Source organism: Oryctolagus cuniculus, chromosome 3, assembly GCF_051225735.1.
Source record: "Oryctolagus cuniculus isolate XC-2025 breed Fujian yellow rabbit chromosome 3, ASM5122573v1, whole genome shotgun sequence".
NCBI lineage: Eukaryota > Metazoa > Chordata > Mammalia > Lagomorpha > Leporidae > Oryctolagus > Oryctolagus cuniculus.
This window is the reverse complement of record NC_142869.1, coordinates 99,650,005-99,676,069: the sequence shown is the minus strand read 5'-3', so window position 1 is coordinate 99,676,069 and position 26,065 is coordinate 99,650,005. Positions and strand designations below refer to the sequence as shown.

Genomic DNA, 26,065 nt, shown 5'->3' with positions numbered 1-26,065 from the left:
ATTGGTTCACCCTCCAATGACCACCACGGCTGGTGCACTGCGGCCGGCGCACCGCGCTGATCCGATGGCAGGAGCCAGGTACTTATCCTGGTCTCCCATGGGGTGCAGGGCCCAAGCACTTGGGCCATTCTCCACTACACTCCCTGGCCACAGCAGAGAGCTGGCCTGGAAGAGGGGCAACCGGGACAGAATCCGGCGCCCCGACTGGGACTAGAACCCAATGTGCCAGCGCCGCTAGGTGGAGGATTAGCCTAGTGAACTGCGGCGCCAGCCTCAGAAAGTCTTTCTCACAGACTTCAGAATTGCCTCTTAGAAAAAATAAGACAGTTTAAGAAATGAAGCACTATTACAGTATGTTGAAAGGATAAGTATATGTATGAGGGGAACAGGGATTGGCTCTCAATTATGGCTACTCTTGGGACCTCCTGTCATCTGAGAACAAAGTATAACTTATGTGTAAAGGTGTGTGGGCTGTATGTATATTTGGTTGTTTCTAATACTGATCTTGTGAAAATAATTGAACAAATGAATGAAAACTACTAGATACCTATCACTGTATGTAGCCTATGTTTTCCTAAAGGTCTCTGTTAACGTTTTCTGTAATTTTGACAGGGGAAATGCTTTCTGTAATTTGGTAGCAGGACTACATATGTGAAGTTTCTCATTTGTATAGACTTATTTCTGATTTGGTTAGAGAGGGCAGCTGTGGAGGGAGAGTAAATTGACACAACTGTGGGCCTCATTATCCAGTGCTTGATATCAGGGCTCTAAAAAACCTCTGGTGCATTCATAATTTCTGTTTAGCTTTCTGGATTGTTCCCCTTGCCGATAGTATGATTTTCTTAAGTATCTATATTGGAAGTATGATCTTAAGGTAATACAGGCAACCTGAGAGTCTGGAAGGCTGCCTGCAGTAGGAGCTGCTTCAAGGGTAGAACCACAATACAGAATGAAGAATTGAGGCCAGAAATTCCATCTACCATAAGGATAATTTCTTGTGCAGGGAAACACAGATTCTCCTTAACAGTAAATTGAATATATTCAGGGGAGAAATAGATGCAGTAGAGACGATATGAATTTTATCTTAATGAGTCCTCAATATGTTTTAAGAGCTTTGATCATATATGCGGCATTTACATAGAAACAGCTTTAGATATAAAGCAATCTAGCCATCAAAATATTCCCATTACTAGTTTGTCAAAAATAAAACGTTAACCTACCCTGAATATCGGTTTTCCAAAAAATTTGAAGATATGTGTCAATAAGTGATAAAGATTTAGGCCAGCAGGGAACTTAACAGTGGTTTCAGGTAGGGGTGCATGCCTAATGTTACTCAGCAGAGGTTGCATTTGTTTCATTCTTTTGGTCGCTGAAATAAAGGCTTCTACAAGACTTCTGAAAAATGGAAAAAAATCAGTAGGACATGGACACACTTCAACCAAATTCTTTGAGTTGTATATCAAATGTAGCATTTCCTGTAGTTTCAAATACCTTTTTCCTCATGTCTGTCTGGGATCTCATCAAAATGACCTTAATTTTCTATATTCCAAATCAGCTTTCTACTTAAGTCGTCTCTAAGAACTGAGGCCTTTTTCCACAACATTCTTCTTCCTCTGCTCTCTCACCAGGCTCACTCTTCACATTCTAGCCTTTGTCCATTCCCATGGGCAAAATTCACTTGCATATTTTTAGGGTACTTGTTATGATAGTATTCCTCTACTCAGTGTCAATTCGTTTCTTAGTTCAGTCTGCTATAATACTTTAGAACACATAATTTATGAATAGCAGAAATGCATTTCCCACAGTTCTGTGGACCACGAAGCCCAATATCAAAACATCTACAGTTGTCCTTGTAAGGACTTGTTAGGACTTGCTCTCTGGTTCCACGATATTGCCTTGTTACTGCAGTATCCAGAGGGAAAGGGAAGAATGCAGTGCCCTCTAATGTGAGAAATGATGGGAGGTAGAAGGAAGCTCTCTGGAGCCTTGATTCCATGCTCTCTGGAGCATGATTCCATCCATGAGGTCAGAGATCTCATGGCCTAATCACCTCTCAAAGACCCCACTTCCTAACTGCATAACCTTAGGGGTTTAAGTCCCCACATGTGAATTTTGGAGGGACATATATATTCAAAACCTAACAGTAGCCATGTATTCAGATAAAGTAGGAACTTAGCTTGTGACAACACCTATTAAGAGTAGCACCAAAATGTCATATAAAAATGAGGGAATGTATTTGTCAATGGTAACCCAAGGGAAAGTGTACACAGTGAACCTGGAAGAGACAAGAGGCAAAGGGGATTGAAAATTAGAGACTAAACTGAGATTTACAAGGTAAAGGAAGTGATAAGAACAAGAGATTTCAATGCAGAGGCTATCAGCAGGGAAGACAGCCTGGATTTGTCAATTAAGAAGTCATTAGAGCTTTGCCAGAGAGGAGGTTCACAGTGAAAATGAAAGTAATGCTTAAGAGGAACTTGCAGCTAAAGAGGAAAAGATATTTTTATACTACTCTCCTCTTTGAAGCCAAAAGAGAACTAAGAAGTCCTTTTAGAAAACTGAGAAAAAAATTCTATCTTTAATAAAAACAGGTAAAAGCTGTGATTTCAAACCACAAGTCACGACACACAGCTGCAAACTCTAATACATTTTCAGATCTAAGAAGTCTGAAAGCATGTGAGCCCTGGAGTTCTCCCAAGGCAATTGAATTTTGTCAAGGACTTCACATCCTATGGGACAAAATTAAGAATATGCTACTCACTGTAGTAATTCTGGAAAGTTTCATAGGCTGGCGAGCATTCCACTCTGAGTATTACAAAGAGACACAATTTTGGACAGAAAATGCATCCATCAGCCATTATCACAAGAAAGAGTAATCGGTGTGATAGCAGAGTGAAAAGGAGTAATCATTTGCTTCACATGTGATCACCATGCTTACCTAATCCTTCTCACAAATAGAAAAATCTATCTTGCCTATTGCTAAACTTGAGCCATATTGGCTTCCAGCTTCAACAAATAGGATTGGGCCATATTGGGTAGATAAATGCCTCATACCTCCTGGGTACCTCAGTCGTGTTTCTGAGTTAGAGAAAAGTTTATGTCATTCAGAACAAAAGCAGTAAGTTAAATAAAAAAAAAAAAAAAAAAAAAACATGAGAAACATCAGGAATGAGACAATAAGATCTGGAATTTCAAAGAAGACCTCAGTTAAAATTAAAACTTAAGTTGGTGCTTTTTGGAAAAAAGCACTAAAGAGAGAAAAGAGAAGAATACTTCAACCAGAAGGAAACAGCTGTGTATTAGGAAAAGCAGAGGTGAGTGAGAAAGCTTGGGGCAGTGAAATTTTCCACCATGGGGAGCAGAGGCACAACATGGGACTCCAGAACTAGGCAATGGCTGGGTCATGAGCAGCCCTGTGTGTCATGTCATACTACAAAATAACGCCTGTAAGTAACATTTTAAGATATTTTATTTGTTTCAGAAATACTAATCTGGATGACATGGTCTGTGGATTACAAGGAAAATTACAGGGAGTCAAGTTAGGAGTCTGTTTGTAGAACTCTAAGATGGTTCCAGGTAAGAAAGGGAAAGGCAGAGAGAGTGTAAACAGGAGGAATGGATAAACAGTACGTGGTCAAACTGAGGACTTTATGTTCTCCTTAAAGGACAGACAGGGTGATGACTCTGATCTTGCTAAAGAGCTGAGGATAAGAGGAAACTAGAAAATTGTTCCTACTGTACTTTATTCCTGTTAATAATATTTGTATTCTGTATTTTTACTCTTCAGTAATTCAGCTTTCAGAATGTCTTTCATTAGCTACTTATGGGTATTTGTGAAATTGTAATCTTCATGTGTCAGGACAGTAAGTCTAAAGTTCCATTCTTTTAAGCAGAATAATGCTCCAGAGCTCTCCTGCAAGGGAGTTTCCAAAAAGTTTCTTAGGCAAACCAGTATGACTAAAAACAAGAACAATTGAAAACTAGGGATTCTATAGGTTGAAGTATTTCCTACATGGGAGATGTAGCTTACAACTGATTTCTCTAAAACTTCTCATCTGCTTGGATCCTCAGAACAAATAGCCAAAGCAGAAACCCCTATGTTTTGCAGAATAATCTAAGAATCCATGGGATCCACACAGGCATATATATATAATAGAGACCTAATTTCTTTTTCTATAGCCTTCTTCAGGTAAAGGAGAAGGAGAAAGAATATGTTAAATTTATGTTTTAGAGAAAAAAGCAATATAGAATCAATAGGGAGGGAGTAAGTGGGTTAGTAAGTTACAAGTAGGGCTCAGTTACAATGAGAGATGAGGAATTTTTTAAATTATTTTTAAGGCATACAAATTTCATAAGTGCAGCTTTAGGAATATAGATATTTTTCCCAACATACCCACCATCCCACCCACACTCTTACCCCTCCTCTTCCTCCCTCTTCCCTTCCTGGTCCCATTCTCCATTAAGATTCACTTTCAATTAACTTTGTTCACAGAAGACCAACTCTATACTAAGTAAAGATTTCAACAATTTGTGAGTGTATACACACACAAACCGAGAACTAGTTTTACAGTTAACTTTCTCTTTATATAATTCCCTTTAGAGAAAAGTACAGCCTTCTTTTATGGCCACTTCTTTCCACTGTGGTCTCACACACAGAGATTTTTCATGTAGAACACTTTTTGCCACAGTGCCTTGGCTTTCCATGCCTAAAGTGCTCTCTCAGGCTTTTCAGCCTGATCAGGAAGACTCAAGGACTGATTCTGAGGTCAGAGTATTACTTAATTACTTAAAATGATTGTCATTCTATGAGTCTGCTGTGTGAACTGCTTCCCATGTTGGAACATTCTCTCCATTACGATTATTATCTCTGTATTATTATTATCAGACACTTGATCCTATATGATCATTTTAACACTTAATCCCCTGTATATGTTCACTTTAACACTTAATATGTTCACTTTAACAATAAAGATGGAATTTTTACAACCAAGCTTAGTGGGATTTGGAGTCCCATGAAAATTTTTTAAACTAGTACCTTAGAAGTAATTGACTTTATACACATTATTAACTCTGTGTTAGAGTTCAGAAAATAGTATGAAGAAAAAAATTGGAAAAACAAAAAGTAAACCGTTCCTCAACAGTTAGGGCAAGGACATCTCAAGTCATCCCTTCTTGAAGTGTCAATTTCACTTCTACAGATTTTAGTTTTAGATGCTCTATTAGTTTTCACAGATCAGGGAGAAAATATGATATTTGTCCTTTGGGTATTGGCTAACTTTACCAAGTATTCTGTTTTCCAGATTCAGCCATTTTGTTGCAAACGACTAGATTTCCTTTTTTTTTTTTGCCACTCTGTAGTATTCCATAGTGTACATATCCCATAATTTCTTTTTCCAGTCTTTTTTTGATGGGCATTTAGGTTGTGTCCATGTTTTAGCTACTGTGAATTGAGCTGCAATAAAAATGGAGGTGCAGAAACTCTTTTGTTTAATAATTTCATTTCCCTTGGGTGAAATCCCAGGACTGGTACATCTAGTTCATATGGTAGGTATATATTCAGATTTTTGAGGTATCTCCATACTGTATTCCATAGGGGCTTTACCTGTTAACATTCCTAACAACAATGCATTAGGGTACTTTTCCTCATATCCTCGCCAGCATTTGTTTGTTGATTTCTATATGAAAGCCATTCTAACTAGGTTGAAGTGAAACCTCATTATGGTTTTGATTTGCCTTTTCCCTGACAGCTAGTGATCCTGAACACTTTTTCTTGTGTCTGTTGGCTATTTGGATTTCCTCTTTTGAAAAATGTCTAAATCCTTTGCCCATCTCTTAACTGGATTGTTTGTTTTGTTGTTGTGGAGTTTCTTGATTGCTTTGTATATTCTGGTTATTAATCCTTTATCAGTTGCATAGTTTGCAAGTAATTTCTCCCATTCTGTCAGTTGCCTCTTCAATTTCCTGTTTCTTTTGCTGTACAGAAACTTCTCAACTTGGTGTAATCTCATTTTGGCTTTGACCTTGCCTGTGCCTATATCTTGCAGGGTTTCCCCAATGCTCTCTAATAACTAGATGGTGTCGAGTTGTAGATTTGGATCCTTATTCTATGTTGATTGGATTTTTGTGTAAGATGTAAGATAGGGCTTTGCTTCATTCATGCTTCTGCATGTGGAAATCAAGTTTTCCCAGCACCATATGTTGAAGAGATTTTTCTTGCTCCAGGGATTGGTTTTAGGTCCTTGTTCAAATATAACTTGGCTGTAGATGGTTGGACTGATTTCTGGCAATTCTAATCTGTTCCATTGGTCTATCCATCTATTTTTGTACCATTACCAGGTTTTTTTTTTTTTTTATTATAAATTCCTTGTAGTATGTCTTGAAATCTCATATCATGATGCCTCCAGCTCTGTTTTTGTTGTACAAGATTAATTTAGCTATTCGAGGTCTCCTGTGCCTCCATTTTTTCTAGATTGGAGAAGAATTTCTTCAGTATTTTGATTGGTATTCATTGAATATATAAATTGCTTTTGGAAGAAAGGACATTTTGATATTGATTCTTCTAACCCATGTACATGAAAGTTTTTTCCCTTTTTTTAGATCTTCTTCAATTTCTTCATTTAATGTTTTGTAATTCTCATTGTAGAGATTGTTGACATCCTTGGTTAAATTTATTCCAAGGTATTTAAATTTTTTTTATAAATTCTGAATGAGATTGATCTTAGAAGTTCTTTCTCAGCCATGGCATTGTCTGTGTATACAAAAGCTATTGATTTTTGTGTATTGATTTTATATCCTTCTACTTTACCAAACTCTTCTCTGAGTTCAAATAGTCACTTTATGGAATATTTTGGATCCTCTCTATATATAGAATCATGTTATTTGCAAATAGGGATAGTTTGACTTCCTCCTTCCTGATTTGAATCCATTTGATTTCTTTTTCTTGCCTAGTGGCTCTGGCTAAAACTTCCAGCAGTATACCGAGTAGCAATGTTGAGAGTGGACATCCCTGTGTGGTACCAGATCTAAGTGGGAATGCTTCCAACTTTCCCCATTCAAAATGATGCTGGCCATGGGTTTGTCATAAATTTCCTTGACTGTGTTGAGGAACATTCCTTCTATACCCAATTTGCTTAGAGTTTTGATCATGAAAAAATATTATATTTTGTCAAATGTTTTCTCTGATTCTATTGGGATAATTATATGTTTTTGGTTCAGCAATTTGTTAATGTGATGTATCACATTGATTTGCGAATGTTGAACCATCCCTGCATACCAGGGATAAATCACACTTGGTCTAGGTGAATGATCTTTCTGATGTGTTGTTGGATTTGATTGGCTAGAATTTTATTGAGGATTTTTGCATCTATGTTCATCAGGGAATTGGTCTATAATTCTGTTTCTCGGTTGCATTGTTTTCAGGTTTAGGAATTAAGGTGATGCTGGGTTCATAGGAAGAAAACTTGAAGAACTGGAGTTAGTTCTTTAAATGTCTGGAAGGTATTCTTTAGGAGGGCTTTTATTACTGATTCAATTTCTGTCTTGGTTATGGCTATGTTTCGATTATCTGTGTATTCCTGGCTCCATTAAGATAGATCGTATGTGTCCAGGAATCTATCCTTTTCTTCTAGTTTTTCCATTTTGTTGGCATAAATCTTTTCGTAGTAATTTCTGATGATTTCTTTTTATTTCTGGTTTGTCTGTTATATTTCCTTTTTCTTCTCTACTTTTATTGATTTGGGTCTTTTCCCTCCTGTTATTTTGGTTGAGGCAATTGTGTAGGAATTTTGTTTATATTTATTAAAAAACAGCTATCTGGTATAATTTTTTTAATTTGCTAAGACTTGCTTTATGGCCTTGTACATGGTCAATCCTAGTGACAGTTACATGCACTGGTGAGAATATGTGTATTCTGCAACTGTAGGATGAAAAAAATCTATGGATATCTATTAGGTCCATATGGTCTATAGAGTCAAATCTGCAGTTTCCTTGCTGATTTTTTGTCTGGTTAATCTGTCTATTGCTGAAAGTGGAGTATTGAAGTCCTCCATTACTATTGTTGGAGTCTATGTCTCCTTTTAAATCCCTTAACATTTCTTTTAAATGGTCAGGTGCCCATTAATTAGATGTATATACATTTATAATAGTTACAACTTCCTTTTGAATTGATCCCTTAATCATTACATAATTTCCTTCATTGTCTCTTTTAACATTTTTTTGTGTTAAAGTCTATTTTGTGTGATATTAGGATGGCTACACCAGCTCTTTTTTGGTTTCTGTTGACATAGAATATCTTTTTCCATCCTTTGACTTTCAGACCACGTGCATCTTTGTTGGTGAAGTGTTTCTTGTAGGCAGAAAATATATGGCTTTGGAGTTTCAAGAAGGCAGAGTAGAGAGGGAGCTTACTGCTTCAGTCTAGAAGATAATTTTAAAAAAGTAGAGTACAGACTTAGAAGAGTTAGGAACAAAATGGCAGAGGAAACTATGCAAAGTAAAGGGACATGGTGAACCTATGTGGAGAGTGTGGATGCCTACTACCTGGGACTCCAGTAGCTGAGGGCCTATGCACCAGCATTGGAAAGTGAGGTGAAACAAGACTGCAACAGCCAAAGCTGCTGGTGATAAAGCTTCAAGAAGAGCCTAGAGGGAAACCAGTGTGGGGTCCTGTGGGAATAGTGCACCTGCCATATTAGAGGAGTGTCGCTCCCCCTCTTCGTGGAGGAACGACACAGGACCCTGCGCTGTTCTTTTGTCTGCTCGGCCCTCCCCGGGTTTGCTGCTGGTTCTTCCCGGGTTGGCTACCGTCCCTTCCACCTCCGTGGAAGGGCGGTTCCCCCTGCCACATTCCCCACTTCTGCGGGGGAGCGGCACACCGCCGGCCGGCTCTCTCGGGGGCTGCACAGGTGTTCCCCTTAGATGTTCCTCGTGCATGCCGTCTCTCTCCTCCTTTATAGTCCTCTTCCACCAATCCCAACTCTGCTACCCACACGCCGAGTACGCTGCTCTCCTCCAATCAGGAGCAGGTCCCACAGTTTATTGGTTGAACTGGAGGCAGCTGTGTAGAAGCTGTTTCCCTTCTCAGCGCCATATTGTGGGAAAGCACATGCATAGAATAAGTCTTAATTCCGGTAACTTAGTCTAGTCCGAGTTGCTCCCAGTTGCTCCCCACAGAGGAGGGAAAAAAAAATGGAGCGACATATTTCTTTCTCCCTGATAACTTTATAATGGTGTCCCGTAACAAGCCGATAGTACGGGCACCATTTTGGACATACATAACAGTTGTACCAGCTCATATCCACACCCAGTAACCAGCTGAGTAGAGACTCCTGACTCTGCTGTTGAGAACTAACAGGGGACTTGGAGCTCATGACTGTGGGAAGCTTGTGCTGGGACTGTGGAAAAAAACTGAGGCTGTGTGGGAGGACTCAGCATGGCTGGGACTTTGGGCAGTTGCTGTGGGAGACTCCTCCTGTTCAGGGCTTCCTGGTTACCTGGTGAGGGACATTGCTGGGGAATCTGACCTTACACTGAGGACTGCACAGATCCTTTATGTGGTCCTTGGGACAGAATGGGTAAATATACCCATGGGGGCTAGTGCTCAAGCACTGGTCTCCTTTGAGGAAAGGAGCTCAGTTGAGCAGAATAAGCTTCCCTTCTGAATAAAAGAAAAAAAAGAGGAGATTTACTGTGCCAAACCTGGGTGTGTCACCTTAGACACACCCTTCACCCTGGAGCATGGAACAGAGCTCCCTGTCCACACCCACTACAAATCTCTAGATATTCACAGAAAGCAGACCCGCCACTTATTTACAGAGGCATAGTACAAAGATAACTACCACAGCAAAGAAACACAAAGATACCATCGAGTATCTCCACAAATACTGAACAACAAATGCAGCAATTCAAGAAGCAAGAATAAGAAGACAACATGACATCCCCAAAAGAGCACAATTCAATACTAGATTGTGAAGATGATGAGATGGAAAAATGCAAGAAATGGAATTCAAAAATTGACCATAAGTTTACATAGAAGTAATCAGAAGCAAATGCACAAACTACTGAAATCCATACAAGATATGAAAGAAAATTTCTCCCATGAAATTGAGATCTTAAAGAGAAATCAAAATGAAATGAAAAATTCAATAGAACAAATAAAACTTCAATGGAAATTTGTAACAACAGATTCAGTGAAGCAGAATAAAGATTATCTGACTTAGGAAAGAAAGCACAAGAAATTAGACAGTCACACCAACAAGAAGAAGAGGAAATTAGAAAACTAAAAAAACACTGTTGGGAATCTACAGGATACTATCAAATGACCCAACATACAGGTTCTAGGAATTCCTGAAGGCATGGAAAGAGAGAAAGGATTTGAAGGCCTTTTAAGTGAAATAATAACAGAAAACTTCCCTAATTTGGAGAAAGAAAGGGACATCTAAGTACAGGAAGCACATAGGACTCCTAATGGATAACATCAGAAAAGATCTTCACCATGACACATTGTAATCAAACTCAACCACAGTAAAACATAAAGAACAGATTCTAAAATGTGCATGAGAGAAATGACAGGTTATTTTCCAAGGATCTCCAATTAGACTCACAGCAGACTTTTCATCAGAAACCCTACAGGCTAGGAGAGAATGGTGAGATATATTCCAAGTCTTAAGAGAAACTGTCAATCCAGAATACTATACCCTGCAAAGGTCTCATTTATGAATGTAGGTGAAATAAAGACCTTCCATATCAAACAGAAATTGAAAGAATGTCACCACCCGTCTATCCCTACAAAAGATGCTTAAGGATGTGCTGCACACAGAAACATAGAAACGTGGTCATCACTATGAAAGAAGGCAAACGAAGAAAATTTCTCAGTAAAAGTTCATAGGATTTTCAAATTAAAAAAATAGGAATGTTTTTGGAAAAATGGTAGGGCAAACTCATTAATAGTCACCTTGAATGTAAATGGTCTCAACTCTCCAGTTAAGACAGAGATGAGAAATTTCCATAGGGATCATAGCCATCTAATTATTTATCCATTGCTGACCATTTAGCAAGTGTTGAGGAACTTATACTAAGAGTACTCAAAATGTTCATGGAAAATGCCTATTATAACAAAGCTATTCAATATATTGCATTTTTGAAGAACTTTTAATCCAATTTTTTCATGAAGTATTTGAAGTATCCTCAAATTATGAATTGAAATGAAATGTCATACATATACCTTGGAGCAATGGAAAAATTACTGTAAGGTGAACAGAAGTATATTTTAACTACTGATATAAACAAAAAGTGCTATAGTTGCTAAAGATAGATCAAAAATGTTGCTTTTACCTTTATAATATAGAGTAGCATGACTGCACATACTTTTGCAAGCAATAATATTGGAGAAATACTCATGTTTCCTCACCAAAGAACCATGTATAGGGTAGAGCATGTAGAAAAGAGAAATGCATGCTGTTTCTTTTACTCCTACAGCAGTAAGTAAAACTGGAATTCTACAAGATCAAAGTCCATTAAGAGCCAGAAGCAATGGAGTTCAAAAGTGCAGCTGAACATAAAAATCTTAAGTTCCTGAAAATACCTAGGAGTCAATTGTCTTTACTATATTCCTTTAAAAGCAAGTAATAACAGCTTGATGCCCATATTCTCTAAATGCCTTCTCTTGCTCCAAGCAAGTGTATGTGTTAGAAGGGAGGGGGTAAACATGCTTATTTCCTCCTCTTGTTGAGTTCCGACTCCCACAAATCTTACAGACTGTCTCATTCCATTGGAGACAATTTCTTTTCCATGTCAAATCATATCATGCCAAGGACTAACTCTATTTTTTTATTTCCACCAAGTACAAGAAGAAAATAAGACTATGCAGATAAAGGTTTACATTGCAGAAAAGGAACATAAATCATCACGTTTGTCTCTATCTCCATTTACTTCCCTGCCCATCATTTTCCTCTTGCAAGAATCTTAACTTCCCTTCCACTTTACAATGGCAGGATATGTGGTTTTCTGTAAGTCCTGGCCCAACTTAGCTATACTCATTTCTTTGAATGAACTGTTTAATAGAGAAATTGTATGCTCATCTGATTTTTTCTCATCTGCAATATAGGGATTAAGAGTACAGAAATTTAATATCTTGGATGTGTGAAATAATTTTTGAGTCACATTTTTTGGTTTTAAGGATCGATAGTAGATTCCAGTTGAAACATCTAGGGTATCTAACCTTAATATATGGGGAAATTATTCCATATTTAAAAACACAATGTGATTTGGCTATTATATTTTAAGGTGTGCATGTATATACATTTGGTTTTCAAGAAGCTTGAGCAAAATGTGTATTATGATAAACTATGCATGGATTTCAAAATTTTTGCACCAGAATAAACTTATCTTTAATTCTATTTTCCATGAACTTTTGGGGTTTTTCATTTTCATTTTAAAGTCAGAGTCAGAGACAGATAGAGACAGAGAAATCCTATCCACTGGTTCACCTCCCAAATGTCCACAACAGCCAGTGCTGGGACCAGTGGAAGCCAGGAACTCAACTCAATCTGGTTTTCTCATGTGGGTGGCAGGGAATTGAGCACCTGAGTCATCATCTGCTGCTTCCCAGAGTATACATTAGCAGGAACCCGGAGCAAGGCAGAAAACCAGGACTCAAACTAGCCACTCCGATATGGGATGTGGGGGCATCCCACTGGCATTTTAACCACTGTACCAAATACACACTTTTTCCACAAGCTTTTTGCAGTACCTTTGTGGGGTGGGATGGGGTGGGATAGTTTGCGGGGAGAGAGAGAGAGATAGAGAGAGAGAGAGAGATTGACTGACTAAAGAACTAAAATGAAGGAACATACATTTTGGATTTGATACATAAAGTTTAAATTTATATAGTGGCCAGAATGTCCTCTGATTCAACCATCAGTCTGTTGATGGGAATGCCTGTGTATGAAAGCAGATAGAAAGTGTTTATACCAGAAGAGCCTCTGCTGATGCTCAAGGAGCAGCTATAAAGGAAAACTGTGCCTTAGAGTCCCTGATAAAGAGTAGCTGCTAAATGCATTCAAGATGTCCTTATAGGATAGAAAGGTCACTCTTGTTAACCATTCTGGTCTTTGTATGTATAGCGAGCTCTTCCTTGTGCATCTCTGACAAGAGATCCAAACCAAGAGAGACATTGCTATAGCACTGCCAGGCAAAGTCACCACAAGATATTCTGATCACTAAATTTCTCTTCCAAATATATCAGATGTGACTAAACACAAAGTAGTTCATTTCTTCTTTGCAAAGTCTTTCATACTGCTATATACAATGGATATAAATATGGTGGTATAAGGATGTTTACTTGGCAGTATAGCTTTAAAAATAAAAACATAAAATATTGAAAAGGAGAAATGAAAGAAAAAAATGAGGAAATTTTCAATAGAAAGCATATTTACTTTTATTAATGTAAAGAAAAATCCACAGGGCCACCATTATGATGTATCTTGTTAAGCCTCTATTGCTTGCAATACCGGAGTCCCATGTTGGAGTGCCAGTTCAAGTCTTGGGCATGTTCCTTCCAATCCAGCTCCCTGAGAATGCACTGGGTAAGGCAGCTGATGATGGCATAACTACCTCAGTTCCTGCTGGCCATATGGGAGACCTGGATTGAGTTCCTGACATCTGGTTCCATGCTGCCCCAGTCCTAAGTGTAGTGGTAATCTGGGGAGTGAATCAAGGATCGAAGATCTCTCTTATCTCCTCTATCTCTTTATCTCTATCTTTCATCTTTCTATCAGGCTCTCTCTCTCTCTATCACTCTCTGTCACTCTCTCTGTATCTCTCTCTCTCTCTCTACCATCTATTATCAATCATCTCCCACACTGTTTATTTACAAGATGTGGGTAGGAATAATTTGGATGGAAGAGGAGAAGAAATAAAATTTCTAAGGGTAAAAGTTATTATAGATTTGATTTATGGAACCATAACACTTTATTTTTTAAGTTTAAAATCATATCAATAGGAAGAGGTAAAAATTAAATTGTAATACAAATCAAAACAAGTAAATATAATTACATTTTACATGTGCAATAAAACCATGTGAGTAGAAAATAGAACTGTTCCAAGTAATTCTTTAAAAGATTTATTTACTTGAAAGGCAGAGTTAGAGAGACAGAAAAATCTTCCATCTGTTGGTTCGCTACCCAAATCACCACAATGGCAAGAGCTGGGCCAGTCCAAAGCCAGGAGCTTCTTCCTCTGAGTGCAGGGGTTCAAGTACTGGAGCCATCTTCTGCTGCTTTCCCATGCACATTATCAGGGAGCTGGGTCAGAAGTGAAGTTCCTTACTCCCACAATCTTATAATACTACATGCCTACTAGCAGTGCTTTAAGCTCATTCAGATTCCAGATTTAATTTCTGAATGGTCCTTTCTCAAAAACAAACATACAAATAAAAAAAACAAAGCTACATGGAAAGTTTGAATAAATCACTCAACTAGAAAGCTGTGTGGTGGGGGAGGGAGAGGGAGGGAGAGAAATTCATGGTTAAAAGGGTATGATTTGCCGGCACCGCGGCTCACTAGGCTAATCCTCTGCCTGTGGTGCCGGCACCCCGGGTTCTAGTCCTGGTTGGGGCTCCAGATTCTGTCCCGGTTGCTCCTCTTTCAGTCCAGCTCTCTGCTGTGGCCCGGGAGTGCAGTGGAGGGTGGCCCAAGTGCTTGGGCCTTGCACCCGCATGGGAGACCAGGAGGAAGCACCTGGCTCCTGGCTTTGGATCAGCGCAGCGTGCCAGCCACAATACGCCAGCCATAGCAGCCACTTGGCGGGTGAACCAACGGAAAAAGGAAGACCTTTCTCTCTCTCTCTCTCTTTCTCGCACTAACTCTGTCTGTCAAAAAAAAAAAAAAAAAGGATATGATTTATGTTTAGCAGATTCATGGAGAATAGACAATCATGACAGAAGAGATAAGCACAATTGGCTCTATAAATCATGGGTTCCACATCCTGGCTGTGATCAACCATGGTTGAAAAATACTCAGGAAAATGTTGCATCCATACCAAATAGGCATTTTTTTTAGGTTGTCATCCTTCCTTAAGTAATTTAGACTAAATATTTGTATAGCATTTATGTTATATATCATAAACAATCTAGAAATGATATAAAACATATAGGAAGGAGTATGTGCATATGTTATAGGCAAATTCTGTACCATTTCATATAAGTGGCATGAATATCCACAGATTGTGTTATTCCTGGAGAATCTTAGGACAAATTCCCCACAGATGCCAAGGGATGACTATATACTGTTGATTAGGAAAACAATTTGAATTATAGGGAATGCAAAGGAAAACAATAGTAATAAAAGAGTATAATAAAAGCCATGATGACATTATAGGGCCTGATGTTATAGTACAATGGATTATGCCACTGCCTGTGACACCTGCATCCCATATGGGTTCCAGTTCTAGTCCCTGCTGTTCTGTGTCCCATGCAGCTCCCTACTAATGTGCCTGGGAAAGTAGCAGAAGATGGCTCAAGTACTTAGGCCCCTGCCACACACGTGGGGAACCAGATGAAGCTTCAGGTTTCAGCCTGACTCAGCCCTAACCATTTTGGCCATTTGCTGAATGAACCTGTGGATTGAAGAGCTATGTATTTGTGTCTTCTTCTATATCTCTGTAACTCTAGCTTTCAAATAAATAAAAATAAATATTTTCAAAAAAGTAATTACAGATGATAGGACAAGAGCAATTAAAGGTACAAAATGGCCAATATTGGAATAATAAAATACAAAGGACTAAATTTCATTAAATTGAAAAAAGAAAAAATTTGGTAAAATTTATGTCAAAAAATAAGTATAAAAAATAAGTTGAAGGGTCAGCAGCACAAGGGAACTCTGCATACTTTCTAATGTTTTGCCACAAAACTAAAAATGCTCTAAAAATAGTCTGTATGGAAAAATAAAAATGTAAAAGTTAAAGGGAAAATAATTCAAAACTATGTAAAACAGAACAATATTTACTAAAACAGTGCAGCATCTTCCTGTTTAATTGATCCCTAATCATTATATAGTGCCCTTCTTTGTCTCTCTTAACAGTTTTTGTGTTAAAGTTTATTTTGTCTTATATTAAGATGGGTACACCAGCTATTTTGCTGTTGTTGTTGTTGTTGTTGGCATGGAATATGTTTTTCCAACCTTTCACTTTCAGTCTCCATGCATCTTTGTTGGAAAGATGTGTTTCTTCTAAGCAGAAAATAAGTGGGTTTTGTTTTTTAATCCATTCAGCCAGTCAGTGTCTTTTAATTGGAGAGTTGAGGCCATTTATATTCATGCTGACTATTGATAAGCAGTGACTTTTGCCTGCCATTTTCCCAAAGATGTTTCTAATATAAGCTTTGAACTTCCTGTGATCTTTCACTGGGAGATTGTCTTCCTTTACCTTATTTCGTATTGGTGGCTGTGTTTCTGTTTGTTACACATCTTTAAGCATCTTTTGCAGGGCTGCATGAGAGGTGACAAATTCTTTCAATTTCTGTTTGTTATGGAAGGTATTTATTTCACCTTCATTCACAAATAAGAGCTTTGCAGGATATAATATTTGGGGATGGAAGTTTGTATCTCTTAGTACTTGGACTATATCTCGCCATTCCCTCCTAGCTTGTAGGGTTTCTGATGAGAAGTCTGCTGTGAGTCTAATTGGTGAACCCCTGAGAGTAATCTGACATTTCTCTCTTGCACATTTTAGAATCTTTTCTTTATGTTTCACTGTGGTGAGTTTGATTACAATGTGTCGTGGTGAGGATCTCTTTTGGTCATGTTTCTTGAGGGTTCTATGTGCTTCCTGTACTTGGATGCCTCTTTCCTTCTCCAAACCTAGGAAGGTTTCTGCTAGTATCTCACTAAAAAGGCCTTCTAATCCTTTCTCTCTTTCCATGCCTTCAGGAACTCCTAGAACCCGAATGTTGGGTTTTTTAATAGTATCCTGTAGATCCCCAACAATATTTTTTAGACTTCTAATTTCCTCTTCTTTCCTTTGGTTTGACTGTATACTTTCCTGTGCTCTGTCTTCTAAATCTAATATTCTCTTATATCTCACTGATTCTGTTTTTTTTTTAAGATTTTTTATTTATTTATTGGCAGGTACTGTTACAGTGAGAGAGAGAGAGAGAGAAAGGTCTTCCTTCCATTGGTTCACCTCCAAAATGGCCACTATGGCCAGCACTGTGCTGATCCAAAGCCAGGAGCCAAGAGCCAGGTGCTTCCTCCTAGTCACCCATATGGGTGCAGGGGCCCAAGCACTTGGGCCATCCTCCACTGCCCTCCCGGGCCACAGCAGAGAGCTGTAATGGAAGAAGAGCAACCAGGACTAGAACCTGGTGCCATATGGGATGCCAGCGCCACAGGCAGAGGATTAGCCAAGTGAACCATGGCACCAGGCCCCACTGATTCTGTTTTTAAGACTCTCAAATGCGTTTTTCAATTGTTCAGTTGATTTCTTAATTTCATTTTGATTTCTCTTCAATATCTCAATTTCATGTTCTACTAGATTCCTCATTTCATTCTGATTCCTCTTCAAGATTTCATTTTCATGAGAGAGATTTTCTGTCCTGTACTATATGGATTTCTGTAGTTCGTGCATTTGTTTTGATAACTTATAAATGTTCTTTAATTTTTTGAAATCCGTATCTTGCATTTCTTCTATTCATCATCTTCATAATCTTGTATTGGAGTGTCATGTTCATTTGGGAGCATCATGATGTCTTCCTTGTTCTTGTTTCCTCAGTTTCTGTGTTTGTGGTTTGGCATTGTGGAGATTTCTTTGGTTTCTTCATTTTTTTTCTTGCTGTGGTGGCTTTTCTCTTTATACTATGACTCTAGATTAAGTGGACCATCTGCTTTTGGTGAATCTCTAGAAGCGTGTGGTGGGTGTGGCCAGAGAGCTCTGTTCAGTTCTTCAGGGTTAAGGGTGTGCCAAAGGTGACACACCCAGGTTTGGCATGGTAAACCTTCTTTCTCTCTTTTTCATTCAGAGAGGAAGTAATTCCACTCAGCTGAGTTCTTCTCCTTGATTGAGATCAATGCCTGAGCACTAGCCCCAGTGGGTATAATATTCATCTGCTCTGTCCCAAAGACCACACAGAGCATCTGTTCAGTCCTCAGTGTAGGCTCAGATTCCCCTGCAATGTTTCTCACCAGGCAGCCAAGGCTGCCGGAGCTTGTGAGGTTTCCTACTGATACTATTCATGTCTCAGCCACAACGTGAGTTCTCCCACACACCTTCAGTTTTTTTTTTTTTCTTACAGTCCCAGTTCATAAGCTCCACACATTCACTAGGTCTTAGTCTCCTGTTACTTCTCCCCACCAAAGTCAAGTTTTTCTGTTTGGCTGAGGGCAGGGGCAGCCCTGAGTTGGCACAGCTGTTATGTATGTCCAAAATGGTGCCTGCTCTATTGTCTTGCTTGCCTCTGTAAGGTGAGTGGAGAGAGAGAATCATGTCTTTACCAATCCCTCCTCTTTTTGTCTCTCCTCTAGTTAGGCTGGTGTACTTTCCCCCCAGGGGGCTACAAGCCTCATTCCCTGTAGGCTCTCCCTGCCACTTTTCCACCAGTGTCTTCGGCTACTGTGGTTTTGCCTTGCCTCCCTTTCCAGCGCTGGTGCATAGACTTGGCAGCTGGGATTCCGAGCCATGGGGCCTGTGCCCTCCACATAGGTTCAATGGGTCCCACTAATTCCAGAAGAGTTTTCTCTGCCATTTTTTCCCTAACTCTTCCCTGAGACTACAGTATCTCCACTTTTATTAAACTATCCTTTCCAGACTATCAGTGAGCTCCCTCCCAATTCCGCCATCTTGGAGCCCTCCCTATTGTAACTATTATAAACATATATGCACCTAATTGCAGGGCACCAGTTTATTTAAAAGATATGTTAAGGAACTTAAAGGGAAACTTTGACTCCAATACAATAGTACTGGGGGAATTCAATACTCCACTTTTAGCAATACAGATCAACCGGACAGAAGATCAACAATGAAACAGCAGATTTAATCAACACTATAGCCCAAATGGATCTAACAGGTATCTACAGAACTTTTCATCCTATACTTGAAGAATACACATTCTTCTTAGCAGTACGTGGAACATACTCTAGGACTAACCACATAGTAGGCCATAAAGCAAGTCTCGGCAAATTCAAAAGAATTGAAATCATACCATGTATCCTCTTAGACCACTGTGGAATGAAGCAGGAAATTAGCAACTCTGGAATCCGTAGAGCATATGCAAACAGATGGAGACTGAATGACATGCTCCTGAATGAACAGTGGGTCATAGAAAAAATCCAAAGAAAAATCAAAAACTTTCTGGAAGTAAAAGAGGATAACAGCACAACATATCAAAACTTATGGGATACAAGCCGGCGCCGTGGCTCAATAGGCTAATCCTCCACCTTGCGGCGCCGGCACACCGGGTTCTAGTCCCGGTTGGGGCGCCGGATTCTGTCCCGGTTGCCCCTCTTCCAGGCCAGCTCTCTGCTATGGCCAGGGAGTGCAGTGGAGGATGGCCCAGGTGCTTGGGCCCTGCACCCCATGGGAGACCAGGAAAAGCACCTGGCTCCTGGCTCCTGCCAGGATCAGCGCGGTGCGCCGGCTGCAGCGGCGGCCATTGGAGGGTGAACCAGCGGCAAAGGAAGACCTTTCTCTCTGTCTCTCTCTCTCACTGTCCACTCTGCCTGTCAAAAAAAAAAAAAAAAAAAAAAAAAAAAAAAAACTTATGGGATACAGCAAAAGCAGTGTTAAGAGGAAAGTCTATAGCAATAAGTGCCTACATCGAGAAATTGGAATGGCACCAAATAAATGAGCTTTCAATGCATCTCATGGATATAGAAAAACTGCAGCAAACCAGACCCAAAACTAGTAGAAGAGAAATAATGAAAATTAGAGAAGAAATCAACAGAATTGAATCAAAAAAAAAAAAAACATTACAAAAGATCAGCAAACAACTAACTGAGCACCAAAAAGGAAACCTGTTGAAGAGAAATGGACACTATGAGAAACAATGACTTGATCAGCCCTTGTCCTGACTGTCGAGGAACAACTTACTACTTTATTATTTAGTATTTTTTGTTCTACTTAATACCATTGGTTGAACTCTTTAATTAACACACAATTATTCTTAGGTGTTTAAATTTAACTGAGAGGTGATCCCTGTTAAATATAAGAGTGGGAATAAGAGAAGGAGGAGATGTACAGTACGGCGCATGCACAATCGGACTTACTTCTAATGGTAGAGTTAGATACATGCCAGGGGATTCCAATTCAATCCAATCAAGGTGGCATGTACCAATGCCATCTCGCTAGTCAAAGTGATCAGTTTCAGTTCATAATTGATCATAATGATAGGATTAAGGGAATCACATAAACAAAAATAGTTTCTGCTAATACTAACTGATAGAATTAAAAAGGAGAGAACAATCCAACATGGGAAGTGGGATACACAGCAGACTCATAGAATGACAGATGTCATAACAGCACTCTGGCTTCAGAATCAGCCCTTAAGGCATTTGCATCTGGCTAAAAAGCCCATGAGAGTATTTCAGGCATGGAAATCCAAGACACTCTGGCAAAAAAAAAAAAAAAAAAAAGAACTAACTGAAAGATCTCTGTGAGTGAGATCCCAGCAGAAAGAATGAGCCATCAAAGAAGGGGGTACCTTTCTCCAAAGGGAGGTGAGAACTTCCATTTTGACTATGGCCTTGTCCAAATAAGACTGGAGTTGGCAAACTCAAGAGGCTTCCATTGCTTTGACAGCTCATGATAAGAGCCTCAGGTGATTACTGATGCCATAAATAAGAGAGTCAATTGCTAAATCAACAACAGGAGTCACTGTGCACTTAGTCCCCATATAGGATCTCTGTACTCAATATGTTATACTGTGTGAATTAACGACATAACTAGTATTCAAACAGTACTTTATACTTTGTGTTTCTGTGTGGGTAAAAACTGTTGAAATCTTCACTTAGTGTATACTAAATTGATCTTCTCTATATAAAGATAATTGAAAATGAATCTGGATGTGAATGGGATAGGAGAGGGAGTTGGAGATGTGATGATTGCGGGTGGGGGAAAAAAGCTGCTATAATCCAAAAGTTGTATTTTGGAAATTTATATTTATTAAATAAAAGTTAAAAATATTTAAAACTAAAGAAAACAATGAACAACAAAAAAATTAAAAATAAAGTAAAACAATGCAGCAAGCAAAATATACTTTATCATAACATTGATTTATCCTGAAGAAAAGCAATTCTCTCTGATAAGAATAGAATTGCATGACATAACTCCTTAACTTAAAAAATTCTAACAACTTTTGCAGCTTAGAATCTGAGCCTTAGCAAAGTTTTGAAATTAGGATGAGTTTTAAACAGATGAATACATTACTTCATCCTTTTGTATAATCTAGAATGGTTTCAAACACCTGGGAATATCAAAGTTGAATCGGAAATCTTCTGGAAACTCTTCAAACTTAAAGTTGTCTTCTATGTGCTATCTCTTTAAAAACATTTCAAAACTCAGCTAGGGAAATTATTCTCTTCAAATATTCCTCTTATTTGATCAAATTTGAAAATTTGTGTTTTGTTCAAAAATTATCTCTTTCCTTCAGATTTTAAAAATGTTTCTTTATAGAAGGGTTCTAAGTTCATATATAAAAACAAGTTAAATCTGAAGTATATTCATGTTTTCCCCTGCATTTTACTGGCTCTTCATCCACTCATAATGTTTACTTTCCTTACCTAAAAAAGAGCCCCTAGAAGCATTTCCCTTAAACTCTGAAGGACTTAGATACAATGTTTTTTGCATTCTTTTCTAGTGAAATATTTTCCCCATCTGCAGTGTGGGATTAAGAAAAATTACTTAAAAAACAACAAGCAAAAAATGGTGCCGAGGCTGTGGTGCAGCAGGTTAAAGCCCTGGCCTGAACTTCTGGCATCCCATAAGGGTGCCAGTTCTAGTCCTGGCTACTCCTCTTCCAATTGAGCTCTCTGCTATGGCCAGGGAAAGCAGTGGAGGATGGCCCAAGTCCCAGAGGAAGCTCCTGGCTCCTGACTTCAGATCGGTGAAACTCCAGCCGTTGCGGCCATCTGGGGAGTGAACCAGCAGACAGAAGACCTTTCTCTCTCTCTGTCTCTACCTCTTTCTGAAACTCTGTCTTTCAAATAAATAAAATAAATCTTAAAAAAAATTAGAGATTTGCTACAGTTTGGAGGATATGTACTATAAACTATCTGCAGTCACTATATTGGTATAGAGATAGTAGACACACAATGGAAACTTTTAAGCATTTATTTGGGACAGTAGAATCCACTTTGCCAGACACTTGCAGGAAAAGGAAGAAAAATCAAATATTGGAAGGGGATCATTTTAAAAAAAATCAAATATATACACTTCACTGTCCATTTTGATAGTAATTATTGACACTTTTTTTTTAAAAAAGAAAGAAAAATAACTATGAGATGGTAGTTTTTATAATATAAAGAAGTCATCTTTATTTCACTTTGTACTATGGAAAAAAATCCTAAGTTTAAAAGACTTATCTTTGAATAGTGATTTTGTATTGCCTGTTGCCATTTTTCAAAGAATCATATTATGTCAATGATGACATTATGTATGTAGTCAATGATGCCAATATGATTGAAGTTACTCTGCTTTTATGTTTTATAGGAACCTCAGCGAACCTGCAGTTATCAAGAGGATAACAGCAGTAAAAAATATTACTTTCAGCCAAACTGTGTTATTAAACAAACAGCAACAACTATTTCAGAATGTTTGATTTGAAAGAAATCCTTAGGGTATCACTGAATTTTAAAATCCTAATGTTGATTTGCTAATTAATCGACATTCCGTGATTAATGACTTATTAAAGTAGGGCCAGTAATGTTAAATGCATTTTTTTATTTCAAAATGATTTTTGAAAACTGTAACTCAGCTCTGATTCTTTTATTAGCTTAGTATTTGAAGACAAAGGCAGAAAGTGGGTTATTAAGTCCTCATGTAAACAGATACTTGTGCAAATTAACATGAAAATGCATATAAAAGGACTAAAATTCTTCTAGAGCACAAGATACAGATTATCTTAAATGCCTCTGTGCATTAAAGGAGAAGGAGACATTCTACCTGAGAAAGATGTGAATAGATTATGAGAATTTTAGTTTCTGCTATTATTTGGTATTCTCGTTTAGGTGTTTCCCAAAGGCCTATTTGTGTTTAGAAGCTTGGTCTCTGGTCTTGTGTTAATGGATAATTCATTAATGTTAATAGTGAAAGGACTAAAGGTGGAAATGTAATCAAATTATGGTGTCTCAAGGTAGGGCCTTCAGGCAGTGATTGGAATGGATCAGGGTACTTGGGTGGGCTCCTTTCATCAATGATGCCTTTGTAAGTGTGCTTCCCATTTCTCTCTCCCTCCTGGCTCAGCTCATGTTCCACTACCCATGGTCCTCATCAGACACAAGAACAATTGAGTCACTCAATCTTGGATGTGAACCTCCAAAACTATGAGCTGAAATAAGTCTTTCTCCATAACCAGTTGTAGTAACAAACAGCTGAATAACATAGTTTCTAAATGAATGTAATCACCAACTGGCAAATGTCATTTGCTTGGGATAAACCTTTACATTTTCTTCTGAAAAACTGAAAACACTAGAAATAGAGAATAGGAAAGTCCCTGGCCATTACCCCTAAAGTTTTATAATAACCAAAATAGTCAGATATACTTCACTGAAAGGAGAGAACAGATTGTCTAAAGATAGCCTATTGATTTACTTTTGGCATACGAATTTGCTGCCCCAGCTATAGAACAGAGAAGGAGAGAGGAGGAGGCAGATCGAGGCTAGTGGCAGTGGGGTGGGGGTAGGGGAGAGTGGAAGAGATGGGGAGGAAAGAGGAGAGGAAGACCAGAGAAGAGGAGAGTAGACAGGGGAGAGGGACGGATCTTGGAGAAGGGAAGGGGAGGGAGAAGACTGGGCAAAAGAAAAGGAGAGGAATAAAAGGGAGGCAGGGAGAGGAAGGAGGAGGAGACTTCAAAGGGAGGCCCAGAATGCAGGGAGGAAGAGGAGAGCAGAGATCATGTGAGTGAGTGTGTTCTAATTTCTGAGTACTTGCTCTCCACATCTGCTGATCCCACATGCCTGAGTTCAACCTCAGACAAACTACTTAAATATATATTTGTATCTGAACACGTTCAGAGTATTTTTCTTCACATTATTTCCAGAACAAAATAGCTTAACAGCTATTTATATAACATTTACATTGTGGTATGTTACATAAGTAATATAGATATAATTTATGCTACATGGGATGCACACAGATTACATGAAAAGCACTACACCATGTTACATAGGGGACTTGAGCATCTTCAGATTTTGTATCCCTGGGGAGTCCTGGAATCCAGTTTTCATGGATGATGAGGGGAACCTGTACTTTCCCCTACTCATACGCAGAGGATTCTGTGTCCCTTGGTCTCAGAATAAGAACTGCTCAGCAAGAACCTCCTCACTTGGTGTTGAGAAAGCTTATGTTGTGTCACATGTGTTATCCTCAATGGGAAGGGAGGGAGTGCATGGGTGTGTTGTGGTGAGACAGGGAAAGGAGAGAGGCAGAAGGAGAAAAAGGAAGTGAATTGACACCACTGAGTACTCTGTGTCATGTCAATCATCAGGGGACTTCTCAGCACCCTGTGGCAAGAAGAAAGAGTCCCCAGAATGACCCAGATAAAATTTCCTCCAGACAACTGTGATGTGAGTGCCTAAGATGTTTTTTTTAATGTAATCTAAAGAGATTGTGAGATTTCATATATGCCCAAGTTTAACCTTGTAGCTTTTTAAATCAGTTCTTCCCCAACTTGCTGCCAAAGTTGAGATGTTTTTCACTCACTGTAAGACTATTCAGTTGTGGAACCTGAATTGGCCGCTAAACAGGAGTCCTGTTTTTAATTTCGTCATCTCTTTCTGTTTACTGAATGTCCAGCATTAGAGCGTCATCGTATGACCGATAGTGAAGCCTTGAATTTTTAGAAAAAGTTTGTTCAATGTGGTTCAGCAGGCACCCACTGACGTCTTTGAAATGCTAGGCACTAGCCTACTGTGGGCAATATGCCAGAAAACCTAGAGTAAAGTTCACAGTTTAAGAATTAGTTCTCTGAAGAACAGATTTTTCCTTATATCCCCAATCATCAGTTAAGAAAAAAAGATTTATTTATTTCAAAGGCAGAGCTACAGAGATAGCAAGATCTCCATCCACTGATTTACTCCTCAAATGGCCACAATGGCCAGGGCTGGGCTAGATCAAAGCCAAGAGACAGGAGCTTCATCTAGGCCTCCCATGTCGGTGAGGGGAATCCAAGTACTTGGGCCATTAGCTGGGAACTGGATTGGAAGTGGAGCAGCCATGACAGGAACAGAGCTGGTGCCTGTATGATGCTGGCATCTTAAGTGGTGGCTTAACCAGCAGTGTCACAACACTGGATCCCCTAATCATTGATTTTGATGGAAGGAACTAAATTCTTTGAAAAATTTAATGAATTCAATTGATATTTAGTTTGCTTGATTCATAGGGAGAATGAAATCACAGTCTGCCTCTCAGGGACATGTATTGTAGGAGAGATAACATGGAAATTAAGAGATAATTCTGGGGCCGGCGCAGTGGCTCACTAGGCTAATCCTCTGCCTGTGGCACTAGCACACCGGGTTTTAGTCCCGGTCGGGGTGCCGGATTCTGTCCTGGTTGCCCCTCTTCCAGGCCAGCTCTCTGCTGTGGCCAGGGAGTGCAGTGGAGGATGGCCCAAGTGCTTGGGCCCTGCACCCCATGGGAGACCAGGAGAAGCACCTGGCTCCTGCCATCGGATCAGCGCAGTGCGCCGGCCGCGGCGGCCATTGGAGGGTGAACCAACGGCATAGGAAGACCTTTCTCTCTGTCTCTCTCTCTCAATGTCCACTCTGCCTGTCAAAAAAAAAAAAAAAAAAAAAAAAAGATTTTAGAAGAAGTGATATGAAAGCAAGACCTTGATATATTGCTCCCTAGTTTGATTTCTAAATGC

At 39.0% G+C, this 26,065-nt stretch overlaps 1 protein-coding gene across 1 annotated transcript in view; it reads left to right on the top strand.

The window, feature by feature from the left end:
* The first annotated feature begins 3,318 nt into the window (after nucleotides 1–3,318).
* KYNU (kynureninase) overlaps nucleotides 3,319–26,065 on the top strand; it is a 226,249-nt gene continuing 203,502 nt past the window's right edge. Inside the window, exon 1 of the mRNA XM_089329240.1 lies at nucleotides 3,319–3,446. The gene's annotated coding sequence lies outside the window, so the exon portion shown is untranslated. The remainder of the gene's footprint in view (nucleotides 3,447–26,065) is intronic.